At 40.2% G+C, this 17472-nt stretch overlaps 1 protein-coding gene and 1 long non-coding RNA gene across 2 annotated transcripts in view; one reads left to right on the forward strand and one right to left on the reverse strand.

The window, feature by feature from the left end:
- LOC142603707 (uncharacterized) overlaps positions 1–17472 on the forward strand; it is a 349083-nt gene that overhangs the window by 232442 nt on the left and 99169 nt on the right. Inside the window, exon 5 of the long non-coding RNA XR_012837604.1 lies at positions 8510–8596. This is a non-coding gene — a long non-coding RNA (uncharacterized LOC142603707). The remainder of the gene's footprint in view (positions 1–8509; positions 8597–17472) is intronic.
- DYNLRB2 (dynein light chain roadblock-type 2) overlaps positions 1–17472 on the reverse strand; it is a 296487-nt gene that overhangs the window by 150392 nt on the left and 128623 nt on the right. The window lies entirely within an intron of this gene.

Raw genomic sequence — 17472 nt, forward strand, 5'->3', positions numbered from 1 at the left:
CAACAGGGAGTGAACAAAATGGACAAAGTACATGTAACTAGAGAATTCAGCAGTGAGAATATTCGTTTTCAATTGCTGTGATACTAAACCCAACAGCAACAATGACTGTGAAATGTAGTTATAAATAGCTGAAATAAGGTCGGCTGGCATAAAAATAAGGCACACTGTAAAGTATAGAACCATGATTTTTCCACTCTGTGATGAAGATGCACCTATCAAATTCATAATTACAAGAGAGGAAATAGTTCATAGAATGAATAATATTTTCTCCTTACTGACAAATCAGACATCCTAGTTCATGCAAAACACAGAAATAGAAAGGGGTAGGGTTTTTTGGCTGTTGACTTTAAGAATACATTCAATTTTTTAATTTCTGAAAATCCACTGGAAACTGAGTCTAAGTGCCCTGCCTCAAGGTATCAGCTGAAATACATTGGCTGTCTGGAGAGGAAAGAAAGTGCTGCATATTTTTGAATGGCAAAAGAATTTTGTGGTTTCTGGTTAGCTCTGAAAAAGCCATCAAGGATGAGTTGTTCCTTAATAGCATGATTGATTATGTCATGAGAAAAGAGACTGTGCCAGAGATCATCTGTGATACTAAGCAACCATGCAATTACCACGCTGAACTGTGCTGCGAACATGGGCCACTTTGCCAGCTGAAGGGGAGAGCTGCTGAAGTTGTCGTAGAATTTAAAGGCTGACTTGCGTAAGGCTGGATTCTGATTGCAGACCCGTCCTGTTGGATAATTGGCACTGTAGAAAAACCTTTGAATATTTATTGGTGGTTGCAGTGCTCTGGAATTAGTAGGAAGATTCCTAGATCAGCTGCTTTTCAGCTTCATTTAAATTTTTGTAGGATAGTTTGGAGCAATTGTGTTCCAGAATAGCTAGGTGAAACTGGAGTGCACGGAAGAAAAGTTTTGTCCCTGGCAAAGGTGTCATTACAGATTTGCTCAAGACTTTCCTCCCTAATTAAATGGGTGTCTTCCTTGACTTTGATCTTATGAGTCATTCATCTAGAAACTACTTATGTTCTGCAAGACATTCCTGAATAAGTCCCTCAAATTATTTATATCTGTAAGATGATTTAATACCAAGTTAATGATTTAGGGACCTATCTGATTCCCAGAAAAGCCAGTCAGAGACTTCTCACTGTCCCCATCTAACCAACTGGGTATAATACCTACTTACATTTAAATACCGTTTACATTTCCACAAAAGAATTTATATTGCTTTCTAATACCTTGGATGCAGAGCTTTTTATAGATTACTACCCCATAAATCGTTAATCCTCACTTTTTAAGTTATCTTTTATTAGAAATGGAACAGAAAACAAAACTGCAAGTACAGACCTAAACCCTTCACATTTTGAGAGGTTCCAGATTCAGGTACCTTGAACATAAACTTCATTCTGTGGCTTTGGACTCAGACTAAACAGCAAATAAGCCCATTTTCAAGTTCCAGTTTGAACATATGGTAAATTCTTATGAGATTATTTGGTCTGATGGGTTTGTGACACTGGAAGAAGGTCGAAATCAGGAAAGGTAATTTCCTTGCTCCTTACTGAAAAGAAGTAAAATTGATTTGTTGCTGATATTGTAGGGAGATTTGTTTCTAGAGACATCAGAGAAAAGCTAATTCAGCCAGAAAGTCTTCCTGTTTTCCAAGATGTACCTGTCTGTTACTCTGTTACTTTGCCATTGGCTTCAGCGGATGGAGAATTAGTAGCCAAGGAGTACGGGAGTTGCTAAGAAATTCTGTCCTTGACTTTAGAAATCTAATGCATGGAAAATTCACATCTGAGTTGGGAACTGCTGGTTTATACAATCACTGGTGGCACACGCCTGCTTCCTGAGGAAATTGGAAAAGAAGCTTTGGGAAATGTAGAAGAGCAGCCTGTGCTGTGATAAGCATATTTGCTCACTTTGGCTGTTGATGTCACTGAGGCATCCAGTTCCATGGTGTGCTGTACCTGCCTCACAGGAGTGGGTGCTGAGCTGTGATGATGAAAGCATGGCTTCTTGATGAACACATACGACAGCGAAGATAATAATTAGCGCAAAGGCATGTGGTAGAGCATCTAGCCCACACTAAGGACAGTACGGAGCCATACCACCCACGAGGGATCTCTGGGATGATAGCTTAATTGAAAGGAGTTGCTCAAGCATGTACCACACCTGGCACAGAGTTAGAAACTTCTGCTTCAGGTAATGTTTTAACAAGTTGTTTTATTTTTTCTGTTGTCACCTGAACCAGAAGATTCTGATGCCTGCTTATTGCATAGATACACCTCAGGTTATGCACCAAACCTGTTTTGTTTTGTTTTGTTTTTCATTGTTTTTTTTTCAAACTGGTAGCATTCATGTGCTCAGGCCTCTCCTGCACTTCAGATCCCAATTCAAACAGTAAATGGGAGGATGCAGAAGAGAGCCACCATGAGTGCACAGGTGAGAGGTGGAGGGTTTTACTTCATTCCAAAGAACAGGAATCATATCTGGTCAGTCAAGCTTTTATCCCAGCTCCAATTTTTATAGAATTTATTTGTAGAAAAAATGAGCATTCAAAGTTAGGTTCCTAAATCTAAATTATATGGACTGATTTATAACAAGAATCAAAAGCCCAGCACTTCCTTATTGATTGTAATTTAAGGTTAAAGGCAAAAAGTAGCAGTCATATCAATAATACACACCAAAGTAAAAAGGAAAAATGCCCTACCCTGCCTAACAACTCCTTCTCTTTTGAAGACTCTCCTGCCTCTTTTTCTTTCCTCCAGAGAAGAAAATTGCAGCATATCTGGAAGAATAACTAATTTAAGCTATTTTGCCCAAAGAGGAGAGAATCAGTTCCTATGTCAAGTATCTTCAAATGACACTGAAATTCCTAGTCTTAATATGGAATGGGCTGGAGCTTGAATGTTTTGGGTGATATACACTGGCACTCTCTGTGGTGATCTGAGAGCTCACAGATAGGCAAAAATTTACCCCACTGCGCGCTGCAGCTGATGAGTTGTTGGTCTGGTGCGGTCTGGCTCTACAAAGGGACCTTTGACTGAGAAGAAAGTTGATGCCTTTTGTACCACCTTCAGTTTCTGGATGACTTCAGGATGAGACTCCTGGCAGATCACTGCATGAAACATGGGGCATGATGGTCAACAGGGAAGAAAAGTTTTTTATGTCATTGTTGGTGGAGACAAGTGAATAATGGCTATGGGAAGCTGGTTGTCCAAAAGAAATTGGGGATCTTATCAGATTCTCAGAGTTGTGAACCTATGTGGCAACCAGCCGCCAATATCTGCAGCAGATCTTAATGCAAGCCCTCTCTGGTTGCTGTTCACAATCTGTGCCACTTCTAGACCTGATCTTACCCTGCCAAGTCAAAAAAAGGCATGCTGTTGTCATCCTGACATCACCAGAATTGATGCTATCTCACTGCTAACAACCTTGTGTGTGCATTTAATGAAAGGAAGCATCAGTTTGGAACTTTGTAAAAACCCCACTTAGAGCACAGAAGAGTTCATAGTGGTGTCATATTTGTACAGGTGACCTGCTAATGTTTGGATATCAGAGAGTGAACATCTGTCTTTTCTTAACACCGCTCTAAGAAGGGATCATCAACCAACACAATTAGCATAGCCTGTACCATACGCATACTGGTGCATAGATCGACAGAGGTCAAGGTGATCTGAGCCGCTGCAATGTTGCTGTGTTTTCCATCAGGAGAAAGACAAGAGAAAGTTTAAAGCAATATGCTATTGTCCCTTATCTACTACTAGTCCAAAATGAAATCACAAACTTGTTTCTTTATGAAAGCACACAATAGCGTTTCATTTCAGTGACCCGTCGGTCTGCTGCCCAGCAAGCTGACTCAAAGGTAGGCTATAATCCCCTGAGCCCTAACCACTTTTGGGAAAGTGAAGCACTGCTGAAAGCTTCTGGTGTTGAGCAGGGAGCCTACAGCCATCCAATAAAAACCACTAAGCACAGAGGCTGAGGGGGTCTGGTTGCAGCCCCTTGTGCGTTAAAGCTGCAAAGTCTCCAAGTACAGTCCAGTTGGACGTAAACAGCATTCCTCTGCTGGGGTGGCAAACGATACCTTCCTCCCTGCTGGGCCTCAAGATGTAGCCAAAACTTGTTTACTCTGTAATTTAGAGTTCATTGTAATCTAAATAGGGATTTTTGCAATGCAAATAGGGTTGTACAGAATGTAATACATTTTATGTATCGCTACTGTTTATTATGGCTATATAACTTATCACTCATCACATAGACTGGATTGCAAAACACAATGTTTCAAACACACTTTAACTCTCAGATCATGATCAGTGAAGAGAATATATTATACTTTTAATATGCTTTTTCCCCCACAGTATTTTATAATAGCCTGCATAAACCCCATTTTGCAGAAAAGGATTCCAAGAAATTAAAAGTAATCTTGATTCATATGCAAAGACTTTTTCTGAGTGCATAAAGCGGGCAGACATCTAATGGGTCCTTTTGTTTGATTTCCTGAAGTGCCCTGTTATACAGGCTGGTACACACATATGGGGAAGCCTGCTACGAATTCCAAAATTGAGAGTGTTAGAAGGTAATCTTCCATAATCATCTAATGCTAACATAAATAATTGCAGTTCAGCATAGCTAGAGCAGTCTGCAGTATTAAGTGCTCTTTAAAGGTGCAGAAACGAGAAATGCAGTACCGCGGTTCAGGAACAGCGATGTTCATGTGAAGGAAAACAGTCTGCTCTCTCTTTGGCCTGTAGGAGGTGATCTAGGTTTGCTGCTTGTATAACTTACAGCCTGTCATAAACTCATAATCAGGCTCAATAAAAAATGAAATTAAAATAGCGCCCAGTGAAGCGGGATGAAGTGGTTAATGTTTGTTACGTACCCTGATGCTGGACGTTGATCTTCTGACAACACCCACCGTTCTCCAGGTGACATTGCAGATAAATGATTCTCTTCAGTGAGGAAAACAAGTGGTAAAGTGATTAAGGCTTCAGTCACAGTCGATGGAATACCCTGCCTCTTATGCAGCTCAGAGATTAGAAATCTTTTATTAGCTGATTATAGTTCTAAGTAAATGTGTTTAGACTACGGCTAAGAAGCCTGGTCCTGTGAGCATTACTAAATTACCCGGCTCCTCCCATACCTCGCTGCATTTAAGAGGACAGTGCAGCTGGGAACAGGTAACCCAGAGAGACCTGGAACCTCCATCCAAGGAGGCTTTCAGGACTTGGCCAGACAGAGCCAAGTCTGATCTACAGCTGGCAATAGCCTTGTGCTGGGAAGGAGGTGGAACTAGATGGCAGCTATAGATTTCATCCAGTTTGTCCAGCTCCTTCCAACTGCCTAACTTCAATAATGCTGTGATAAGTGCTGATGTGTTCTGGGTCTTACGCAGCACTCATCACCATCGTATCTAAGGCTCTGGTCTGTACTGCAAGGGCTGCAAAAGCAGTAGTGTGCCAGGAGATCCTAGTGCCTTGGGCATCTGTCTAAGTTCCCGTCCAGCACATGCACCTGGGTTCCATCCCACAATAAAAAGAGCAAGAAGATTAAGTTGTGATGTGTTTCTGAATTTTGGTCTGAAATGGAATTGAGGCCATGGCTGAAAAATATGAGTAGATTGAGGAAATGCTACCTCTGATACAGTTCAGACACAGCCCAAATGCCTGAAGACACTGCTGATTTTAGCTGAGTGTTGTCACAATAAGTTGTTTTTCAGCAATAACATTAGTGGTGAGAATGGTCACCATAAGAGAGGGTAATGCCAGGGGGAGACACAGAAATCAATGCAGGTGTTTGGCAAACTGGAATATCTGACAGTGCTGGAATTAGCGAAGCTGTTTTAGCATTTCCCCTGCCAGTATCCACTCTTGTAAATAAGAATTTCATTTTTGTTGATATAATTGCAATCAGCAAAATATTTTGTATAAAGAGAAGTTCTGTGAATTGTGCATTTCTGCAATATTTTCTCTGATGCCAGAAGTTCAGACTGGATGTGACATATTGTTCTGCTTTGACTTTCATTTAATTTGAGCAATGTGATAACACTGAAATAATGTGAAAATAGTAGCAAGTAGTCTGCATTTGAATATATTATCTTAGGTCTCACCAGCAGCAGAAGTTGCATTTACATAGATAGTAGTATAAGAGCCACCATTACTGACTATGCCATAACATAAGTAGTTTTTCACTGTCTCTGTACAAGAGGCAGTGCTTATTGGGGTAGGAGTACCAGCAGCAGTCTGTTTTGGTTGGGTTTTTTTTTTTTCTAAGATAAAACCCCCAACAACTCCAAAAATAATAGTCACCCTGGAGTAGCTGGTGTAAAGATGGTCGCAGTAAAACTGTCGTTTCTGAAAATGCCGTTTGGGAACGTCCGCAATTTATTTGCTGAATGATTAGGGAGACTGTCAAAACGTAAAAGATTTGGAAGCAAACTGTCCAACGTTCAAAGCTACACGGCTTGTCATAAGAGCGGTCACACTGCAGCTAAATCCTTGGTGATGTAAATACTGTCAGCTGTCAATTTAATCGGGATCACTTCATATCAGTGTGTTGCCCTACCTTTTAGATAAGTGAGCCTCTTTTTTCAGTGCCAGAACAACTACCAGTGTACATAGTGCCGCTCATGGCATATTGCTGGTACCAGTTGTTTTCAGCGCACAAAGTAATGAATATTAAGAGGACAGAAAATGCCTGACGCTTCTTCCTCTAGCTGTGATGTATTGCTGCACAAGGGTCAGAAAAAATACTCTGGGCTGAAGTGCAAGGAGGGAAGAGCCTGGCTCCCCACGGCCGATGGCCCAAGGGAGGTGTGTCTGGCACTGATGATCCTGTGGCCTCTGTCGCAAGTTTACTGTCGGTCGTGGTAGCGTCTAGTAGCACTTTCATGATCTTGGTTGAAAAGAGGCAGATTGCCTCTACTTTTTCCTTGTGAAGCATATCTCACGTAGTCACGAGCATAATTACATAGTTGCAGCCATGTACATGCGCACAGGGCAGTCTGGATTAAAACATAAACTGAACAAGCTTTACAGTACTTTCTCCAAGAATCCAATAAAAAAAAATGTGCTTTCCATCACAAAGATGCTATCAACCTAAAAATCATACTTTATATTCCCAGGACAGATCATTAATAGTATTTCAATCAAAATTTGATTATAATAATCCTAACCTGTTTAGTACAAGCCCTGCAGAGCCTTTTATTTTTTTTAACTGGATGAAAATAATAACAATAACATCATCAAAAAAGAAAAAAAAGGATGCATTTGATACTGAGGTCGTTTAAACTCATTTCAGCAGAGACTGTAAACCAGGGGCAAATGTTTTCTATAAAGCTGCTCTTTCTGAACACCAGCATTTATGAAAGTCACATCCACTAAATCTGTGGGTCTTTCTCATGAATGTTTTATCTAATTCCAGCTTTGCTAGCGCATCAGAGGGTTGTGCTTTTGCTAGGTTTCCAGTTGTCTGGTAGAAATCCAGTTGCTTATTCATGGATGAAATCTGAACAAGATGGAAGATACTGCAATGAGTGGAATTACCTTTTGGCTTTGATGAGCTGGTCTGGAACTGGAGGGAGAAGCAAAATTCTATTATATATAATTTTCCCTCTCCAGTTTTATTTATTTCCTTTCCCTCCACTCCATCCTTGCACTTTTCTCTGGGCACTTGGCAAATCCACAAGTAATATTAACGTTACTCCTTGGCTGAACATTAAATGCATATTTTTGAACACGACTGCTGACTCCTCCCTATCTTGCACCTCACTGACATGCCTGGATCCTGTTGGCTCAGCACCTGGGATTGTACATGCTCTTGGAATATCCCAAGGGAAATCCCGTCAAACTTCTCCTGTTCACATGACCTAATGATTGCTTGAAAGTGCCTGGTTTTGCAACTTCTTTCTTTTAACATCTGGGTTTTGAAATTCATGTATTATATTGGACTTTGGGGAACTTTTCTTTGACCCAGGTAACTTCTTTTTGCCTGGGCATGAAAAACTTTACTGAAACTATGTGATGTCCATGTAAATACTGAGATATAGTTGGTCACTGGACATTAGCCTTAAAGACAGAATACAAACAATGAAAATATACACCAACCTTTAGCCCACAGTCGTTATGTGTGGTACCTCCGTAACAGATATAATGCCTGGTGCAGAGTTCAAGGATTGCATATTTAAAGGCTGAGGGATATTCTTCCCCCAGTGTTAAAAAGCAAAACGTTACTGTTGTAGCTGAAGACAAGGTTATTTTTGTTAATTTAAAATGTATTGTGAATAATATGAACAAGTGCAAAAAAGCCCACATGCAAACTAGTCAATATAGGATATTTTTATCTACCATTGTAGTCTACACGACTTCTATATTAACCATCTGAAGCAAAAATATGCCAGACTATTTGGGCCTTAGTATAATGATGTTGTGATTTATTGCACACTCAGTTTCCATCCTGCAGCAATTACCAGAAGAGCTGATAATGGTCTGCAATTTGTTTTCCAGAACTGTGAGTAGCTGCCAGCAAGAACTGCTCACGGGGAAAGGCAGTGGCTGTTTACCTGCACTGCTTAGCCGGACCAGGGAGGACGGGTCAGTGACAATCCTCTGAGAATACACAGTGAAGTATCAACCTGTTGAACTGATCACAGCTGTTTCTTCTAAGATGGTGCAGTGGGACCCAGCAGTATAAAAAACTGACTTGGTATTAAATTTCTATAAAAAAGATGAGACCTGACTAAAACAATGGACAGTGTATCAGTTTTTCTGCCCTCCAGTTCACTCATTGATTTAAGACATGTCCTTGATTTCAAGAATCAAGTGACGCACCCCCTGTTTTTAAGACCTTATAGCTCTAGCTATTGGTGGCGATTCCTTATAATGGAATTTACTGTAAGCACTTATTATAGTTATATGGAATCTTTATAATCCATGGGGTTCGAGATGCTTCCTGTTTTGAACTGGTTTCTTGATGACCTTGGAGTCAGTGTATTGAAGCTCAACACACATTTTTCAGAACTTGATCTTGCCCAGCTGTGACAACTGTTTATCAGCTGCCAAGAGATGAGATCCTGTGAATCTCACTGCAAAGGACAGATATTAGTCTTCAGATAGAAGATGGTTTCATACTTATTGAAAGCTTTTGGGTTTCCTTAACTATCAACAAGGTTAGTTGAGTTCTTTTTTATAGGAAAGGGATTGTAGGCTAGAGAAAAGTAGCTTGACTCAAGGTATCATAACCTAGATCTTGGTAATTGTGCAGAGTAGGATTTCAGCAGTTAATCAGCTGAGGACATCAGATGATACACAAATATTTTGCAGACCGAGAAAAAGCTTTTTGTCTTGTCTAAGAAAAGGAAAAAGTTGGTCTATATTTTGCCATTGGAGAATGAAACTGATTTTTTAAAAAGCTGCATTTGACTCAGCCTGTATTCTGTCTCCTCTTCTGCTAGTTCTCCTTGTGCATTTAGACTTTTTGCTCTACCTGGTATTTTGGATGAACAGTCCTATAAGTAACTGTGTGCTACTGGAGTGTAATAAATACTGATTATATTCTACCATCATTAGGCACAGCGTCTGAAATTTTAGAATGGTAAAATGGACTTCTGTGCTTTATTTAAAGGAGAATAGTTAAATGGTTTGCCTTCCTCAAAATGTACCATATTTTTCCTGTAAGATGGCTGGAAAGAGAGGAAAGATTCATATTGGCATTCCCATTGGTGAAAGTTGGAACATAAGGATCTGGATCACATCCAGTAACAGAACTAAAACCAGTCCTGCATCAAGGCAGTGTAACAAGCAGGGGATTGTAGATGCTAAACACAAGTAAGGAAGGACTCTGCATTATTACTTCTTCCTTCTTTCTGCTTTCTTTCACACATATACTTCTGTTTGTGAACACTCTTTCCTGCAATCTCCAGTGTCAGTGGGATTCCCACTAAGTTTTCAGCAAGAACAAGAATATCAATGACTGCAGGCCCTTTAATGCACTTTCACTTTGGAAAGGAGGCATAAGTCTTTTCCCACCATCCTTCTCCCCATTAGCAGCAGCAACTCTCTTTTTTTGCAGCTTATTTTGCTCCTAAACACTTCCAATAGGTTATACTGAAGTCACTTTTCAGTGAGTAACCAAAATAATCAGGTATTAATTATGGCTAAGAACAAGGTCCAACATGTGATTCGTTACAGTTCTTCGGTTCATCTAGAGTAAATAGGAGCTTATCTGTGGGGCTGCCTAGGTATTTTACTTCAGTGATATCTGGAAAGTATAGCTTAAGATCTTAGAGGAAACTTTGAACCCACTATACTAGTTTAAACAGGTTTGTGGCCTTTGGCTTTTTAATCTTTCCCTTGGTTCACAGTTAGATTTGAGTGATTGCCGAGTAATGTAAAAGCCTGGAAATTGGATATTAATCTTGAAACTCTTCTTTAGAGTCTTTTCCCAAGGAGGATGTTACACATTAAACATTGCCCATCCAGCTGGGCACAGAAGAATGTTTTCCATTTTTATTTCAATCTTATTCTCAATCAGAAGGGAGGAAACTCAGTACTTAGCAAGAATAGACACTGCAGCCACAAAGCAATATGAAGACGTCTTTGTTTAAATGACTGTATGGCTTATTCTCATTAATAATATGGCTTCGGACTCACATTAAACCTTTCCAGTAAAGGTATAAAAATGTTTCGCAGTTTCTAATTTACGAAGAAAACATATATATGTATCTTATTATTATGGCTTCACAGAATAAACTGTGCTTGAGGTGGGAAAAGATCATGATATTTAAATGCCCCAACTGGCCTAACAGAAAATAGTCTAGTCTATTATTTTAGTCACAATTGCATTTCTACCACCCTTTTGAGAAAACAGAGATTTGAATAATGATTCCATATGGGTTTATAATGTGGAAGAAAGTTTAATTCTGAATAGATATATATTAGTACTTCTATATTTTCTATGGAAGAATATGTTGGACTTGAGTACTTCATTAAAAAAAACCACAAACTTTTCATATTGGAAATTCAGCTCGTAAGTCACATAATGCTTTTGAAAGCTCTATCTTGTGTGCCAACCTTTCAGTCTTTTGCCCGCATAATACATGTTGGTTTAAGAATTCCAGCCAGTGTTCAGTTGATATGAAACCCAGACAAATAGAACAAATTAGTAATACAAGCGGTTCTTCCCATGTATGTATGCATATATAAATAATATTTAAGATTTAAGCCTGGTAGGCCTTTTTATCTTCAGCTATGGTATATGGAGAAATATAACCAGACCCTGGTTATTTAGCTAAATTTCCTTTTTGCCTGTTTATGTAAGTGACAAAAAGTGGTGCTTCCATTCATCCACAGATGCAGTAGCAAGGGTTTCTCAAGGACTTCAAAGGCCTTGAACTTACTCCTACTTTAAGGACAATAACATAATTTTTTCTTTTGGAGAGATTTTAATATCTGCAGAGAGCTGTCACTGATTCCAATACATTGAGTTGGGGCCCAAGTCAGACCCTGATAATCACCATGAGTTGGCCACTCAGAAAAGCCTGACATAACTCAAAATTTGGGTGAGCACACCAAAATCAAAGAGTTCAGCATGGAAACCTGTGTACAACTTACAGGTGGTGTTTTCATCCAGTGCAAATCAGAGCAGGTCCAGTACAGTTAGAGATTCCCACTTGGTTTCTTGAGTCTGTGCTGATTTACTCCCTTTTTGGTCTGACCCTTTGCTCCTGACAAGCTTGCAAAGAGCAAAGTGTATTTGCAAGTCTAATAATGTGGCTGAAACTGGTAATTACTATACATACTTCTGGAAGATCTATAATATAATTAGCAGCTGCTGTGAGTTGCAAGATGACAATAAGAGAAGATTTATGTGCTTCCTTTTAACTTAAGCACGGTTTACTTCAATAAATACAATTCTGAGATAAGAATAAATGCATACTGCATTGGCCAGTCTCCCCTGTGACACCGAGATATGTATTACCTCTTTGCTCCAATTATCCAAAATGATGTTGCTTTCCCTTTTTCTCTGCTTTGATTGCCTTTTTAAGTGTTCTCCGCCGCCCTTGCCAAAGGGGTGCAATTATCCATACAGGTTAAATGTCCTGATTTTGGGTGGAGAAGTTGTGTAAACGTGTTGCCAGTGTGGCGGCTTCGTGAATCAAACTTTCTGCCCTTACATAACTTCTTTCATTAAGAGTCCTACCTGATAGTCTGAGGAAGCCTTGGTTGTTTGGGTGAGAAAAAGACTGAAGCCGGTGAGCAAGAGAGCTCTTACTGTCCTGGTCAGCCTGGTCCCTCACCATCACTGTGCTGCCAAAGCTTGTTGCTGGTCTGCCTCTTTCTGTCTCTGATGTTCTAAGACAGAGAAGGTGTCCACCATATGTAAGTGGCAGCCTTTGGACAATCGTTTACCATCTCTCTAGACTTCATTAAGCAGAAACTGGCTTAAAGTACTAGTGAATGGACTGTGATCCAGGGTCTTTCCAGACCTTGAAACTCAAGGCAGGAGCCTAGCTGACAGCAAGTCCAGCTGTGTTACGATCTCTCAAAAGCCCAGACGATTCTCAGTTTTTAAAGGCCAGGTCCACCACAGGTGAGTGCACTTTCTGACACAACCTTAATAAAAAGGTCTGTGAGAAGTCCCTCACCAAAATCTCATGCCTTTCAGGCATAGTTTCCCCAGCAGGACCAATAACTTAAGTTCTTCTGCTGAGGTTTAGAATTGCAGAGCTCATTACAGGGGTGTAAACTCTCTATTGAGGGTCTTCCTTGCTTTCTACCCATGTCTAATATGGTGAAGACAGATTTATTCTATTGCCTTTCAAGCCCTCTGTGCTCAGAAGGGTTTAGGATTTGTATCTTCTACTGCCCCCTCAAAGATGGTGGAGTGAACATCAAAACTGGCATGCAACTGAAAGTACGACTGAAGCTAATGAAAACCCATTCTCTTGAAACATCCTTGTTACTGAGCTCACTGCACGAGGAATACTTCTGTAACCTGCCAGCCTTTGGCTCAATTGGACTGATGTTGTGCAGTTCACTGGTTAGAAACAATACTAGATGCACTTATGATAAACTCTTTGTTGGACCTCTAATCTCTGCGTGGCTATGCTCATTTGAAATGTGAAAACAGACTACGTGCTGTGCTGCACTATAACTCTCGGTTAGGTAATAACTAAAACGCCAAAGAAAAGATCATGACAATAATAATGATGATGATGATGATAAAAATAAAATGATGTAATTAGAAAATCTCTCATGTTACCTTTGCTCAGTCTGAGCAATTTAGAGAAAACTTCTAGTTCCCAAATGTTGGATTGGGAAAGAAACTCCCAGGCAGCAAAACTGGAGGCATAGTTATTTATTTAATAAAGAAGCTACTTTTGGGGGGAAAAAGAGGAGATGCTTCAGAATTAAAACATTAAAGTTGCCTGAAGCACAGAGTGAGTGAAATGGTGATAATGTGGAACTCTGGGTTTGACTCTTTGGAGGTGCAAGGGGAGTAAACACTTGCTTCTTGTTTCAACCATTTATAAAATGCATCCCTGGTTTCTTCATGAATGTTTCCCCAAATGCCACGATTTTAATCCCAAATCAGAAAGAATTTAACTGTGTTTCAGAAAGGGATTAGAACTAATGAAGGCTTTTCTGCTGATATTGATAGTATTTTGAAAAAAACCCAAAAGATAATAAGATCTAACCACTATATTTTCTGGTTCACTCTTGTAGTAGTAACACTGCTATCCCTAAAAATTGCAGGATGATCTGGGACCTCATCCAACTCATGCTGAAGTCTTTCCACTCAAATAGAATCCTTGGTGAAAAAAATCAGAAGTGATTACTCAGTAAATATAACACAATGTCTGTTACAGGTCTTTCAGCTACTCTTGCATTTGTTCCAAAGCCTGGTACAGGATGCTTGGGAGAACAGCACAGTATTACAGGCCTTTGTTTTAATTCTATCCTTTTTATTTTGTAGATTTTTTTTTTTTAATATAAAAAAAGGAGCAGGAAATTTATGAAAATGCAGGCCATGTCAACATAGTTCAATTTCTTAACTTGTCATCTTGTCTCAGTTCTAACTGGAAGAGCCTGAAGAAGGCCCTATGGCCAACTTGTCAGCTCTAATCTCCCCTTCTACTCTTAGCGGATATTTTATTAACACTTTTAAAGACTGATTTTTATTTATTTTGCAGACTACATGCTGAGGCAGCAGCCAGTTTGTTTCTCTTCATCTTTCTCTGTTCTTGCTCTCTGCTGCATGAGAGAGAGGTTGGCTCTTCTGCCATCAGAGTCCACAAATCATGGCAAAAGGGATTGTTGCAGTTTTCATAAATGTGGTGTTACTTGAAAATTATAGACTGCAACTGCTTATTGCAGTTCTGTGCAATGGCTGTAAATTGGGCCCTGTATCTTTCTGGTGACAGTCATTCCCACAACAGGCCTTTTAGGAAATTGGAAGGGAAATTAAACAAGAGCAAGGGGTAGCTTTCCTTTTATCTTTGACATGCCTTCCTGAAATCCTTATCTATCATATTCAGGCAGAGATGTTACTGAACTGGTAGTGGATTTAGATGTTGTCTGTTTCTGAGACTACAGACTGCTGATCCTGCGTGCTCTTTGAGGCAGATCTGTTCACAGGGTCTAGATAGATGTGAAATTTTATGAATGATGGACCAGGATGACATGGCATCAGTAGATCCATATTCACTGTTCATTCATTTATAAATCAGCTTTCTCACACCCATTGAAAAGGATTGAGCTGAATATGCTGTGGTCATAGGTAGGGAGTGATTTGCAGAGGATATTGAGTGGTCAGTAAAGGAAGGCTAGATGGTGACTTCCTTTCTCTTGTGCAAGAGATAAATGAACTGAAGGCTCTGTTGTTCCCTTTGTTAGCCATCTGGACCATGGGTCCAGACACGCAGGATTAAACAAGTCTACCTGCTTGGTTGCCTACTCCTTGCAGGATGGATGTGGAGGCAAGGAGAACTGTTTCTGCTCGTCTTAGTCACTCCCTAATTGCCTGAGCCAGTGCATAGGACTGTAGGTGGTGCATAGAATGCTAATGGACTATAATCCCACCTTCCTATCCCATACAAGGAAGAGAACTGCAAATGCAAGGTACGTTTCTGAGGCTCAATGCCTTCTTGAGGTGATGCATCTTACTCACCGCCCTATGTGCTGGGATGTGCCCAGTCCTAATCCAGCCCTGCAGTCCTGGCCTTCCTTCAAGTTTGGTTTGATGGGAACGGCTCCTCACCTAACCTTACCTTTCTCTTCACCACAGAACTTACCTGAAATGAACTCTGTGTTGACACTCACACAGGCAAAAAGCCTCTGTCTGGAAAGGCCTTTTTATATCTGTTCTACAGAAGAAGAACACATGTTAATTCTGGCTATGGCAGATCCTCTAGGCCCACACCCCTGACACACCCAATATAAAGAGAGTTTAAACAAGCACTTACCCTTAAGGGTGGGAGGGATGCTCAGTTTTATCACCTTACCACACCCCAGATGCAGTCCTGGTTTCCTCCAGGCCTGTTAGAGCAACCAGGTTCTTTCCCTGTGTGCGGTAAGTGGCCTCAGTGCTGTGGTTTGTGTCACTTAGCAGTCTCTTCCTCCATAGTACTCTCTACTGCAAGAAAACTGTCGGGTACAAAAGCCCCTTCTTGCATAGGTTGGAGAGAATCAGTCAGCACTATGAATATATCAAATGATGGATATAACACCCTCACGCATCTTGAACAAAACCAGAAACCTGACCTTGAAACACCTGTGCCTCTCCAGCGTTCCTGGTATTGGTGCCAGTGGAACAATGCCTTACCTAAAACACAGCATGACAAACCCTCAGACGTGCCTGGTGAGAACTGGCACAGGCCCATGGTTATATGAACCGCTCTGCCAGGACAAAACCTTTCTCACTCGCTATGCCATGTTTACAGGGGCATGAGCAAATGAAAAGGCACAGTTAAAAGCACTGATTTCCTTATCTTTGCTATTAGTATTGCTTTTGATTATTCTGAATGATAGATCCTAAGAAACCAGATTTGCTTTTGATCTTTAATACCACACGCTTGCTTTTCACTAAGCCCATACAAGGAAAGCCTATAACTCAATTTCACTTTTGTCTGTCCCCTATTTGTTTTCATGTACCAGCACAGTGCTGCAATGTTCAAGCTGTAGATGATGCCAAGGAAAATTGAAGTCCAAACCGAGAAGCTGCTTTCTGGAATTTAGAAAAACAAATACAGAAAGCTTTCTGTTGCTCATTTTATTTCATTTTTAATAAATCTAAATTTTGGGTCAACTAAACCTGACAGTGTTTATCTAAATAGAAATGCAACAGTTATGGGAATGTGAACTGAACCTTAAATCAGAGGAGGAGGAGACTTTGATTAGTATTTGGCTAGCAAGAGGGAAAATGTCTAAAGCAAGAGGATTTGAAGGCCTTGCCATGGTCCCACTAAAGTGGGTATAAATTTTGTCAGTGCCTTTGAAGGAAGTAGAATCAGACTCTAAATTAGTGATTCTGCATTACTTTATAACTCTTACTCAAATGTTGTGCTTCTAGCTAACAGTTTTTAGCTGGAGAGCTAACTGGAGGGGTTATTTGAGTTGCCTTAAACCTATATGCTGCTAAATGATTTACTGGATATCTAGATACCTATAATCCTGGAATTAGACCTACTGGGATATAAATCCCTGAAGCTCACAAGCAGTTAAATAAGGACTAAAAGGAAAAAGAAAAACCCATCTAATCCTTTCCATGCTAAGGTATATAATAGCACAAAATTGGAAAAATCCATCTTCCACACCGAATAAAGAGTGATTACAAATGAAGGCAAGAACATTATCCAAAAATATTAGGAGCTAGAGAAGTACTATGATCAAATAGAGCAACAAACAATTCCTGAAAGAAAGGGAAACTGCATAAATATTCATGTATGTGTTACAAAGGGTCTGCACTGACACTAAGTAGAGCTCCTTTTGTACGCATTTTTATCAATATTCTTAGTGAACCTAATTCCATACCTTTATTGCAAAGTTTTCCTTTTTCTGTGCCAGGAAAGCATATGCAAAGCTCTCATAAGGAGAGCAAAACCATGGTCCGGATTTGCTAAGGCCTGTGAAACTTCTGCCTTATTGTGAGCAAACTTGGACTGAATTACCCGAGATGGAAATTTAGCAATCTGCCTCCAAAACCTATTCTGGGCAGGAGAAAACTACCTAAGGACTTTACTGGTCCAAGAACCAAGCCCTGTTAGTATCCTTGTTGCTCTGTGTTTTCTGCTCCAGGTGGGCTGATAATACAGTTCTCATTTTAGACAGCCAACCTCAGGAATGAAATCTGCAGTTCTGGTTGCATGGTGCAGGAGGTGAACTGCCCACATGGCTTTGCAGGGGTAAACAACACTGCGTGCGGGTAACGGAGCCACAAAATCTGATTTTGAAGGGCCTCAGTGTGATTC

This window comes from Balearica regulorum, chromosome 13 (genome assembly GCF_011004875.1).
Source record: "Balearica regulorum gibbericeps isolate bBalReg1 chromosome 13, bBalReg1.pri, whole genome shotgun sequence".
NCBI lineage: Eukaryota > Metazoa > Chordata > Aves > Gruiformes > Gruidae > Balearica > Balearica regulorum.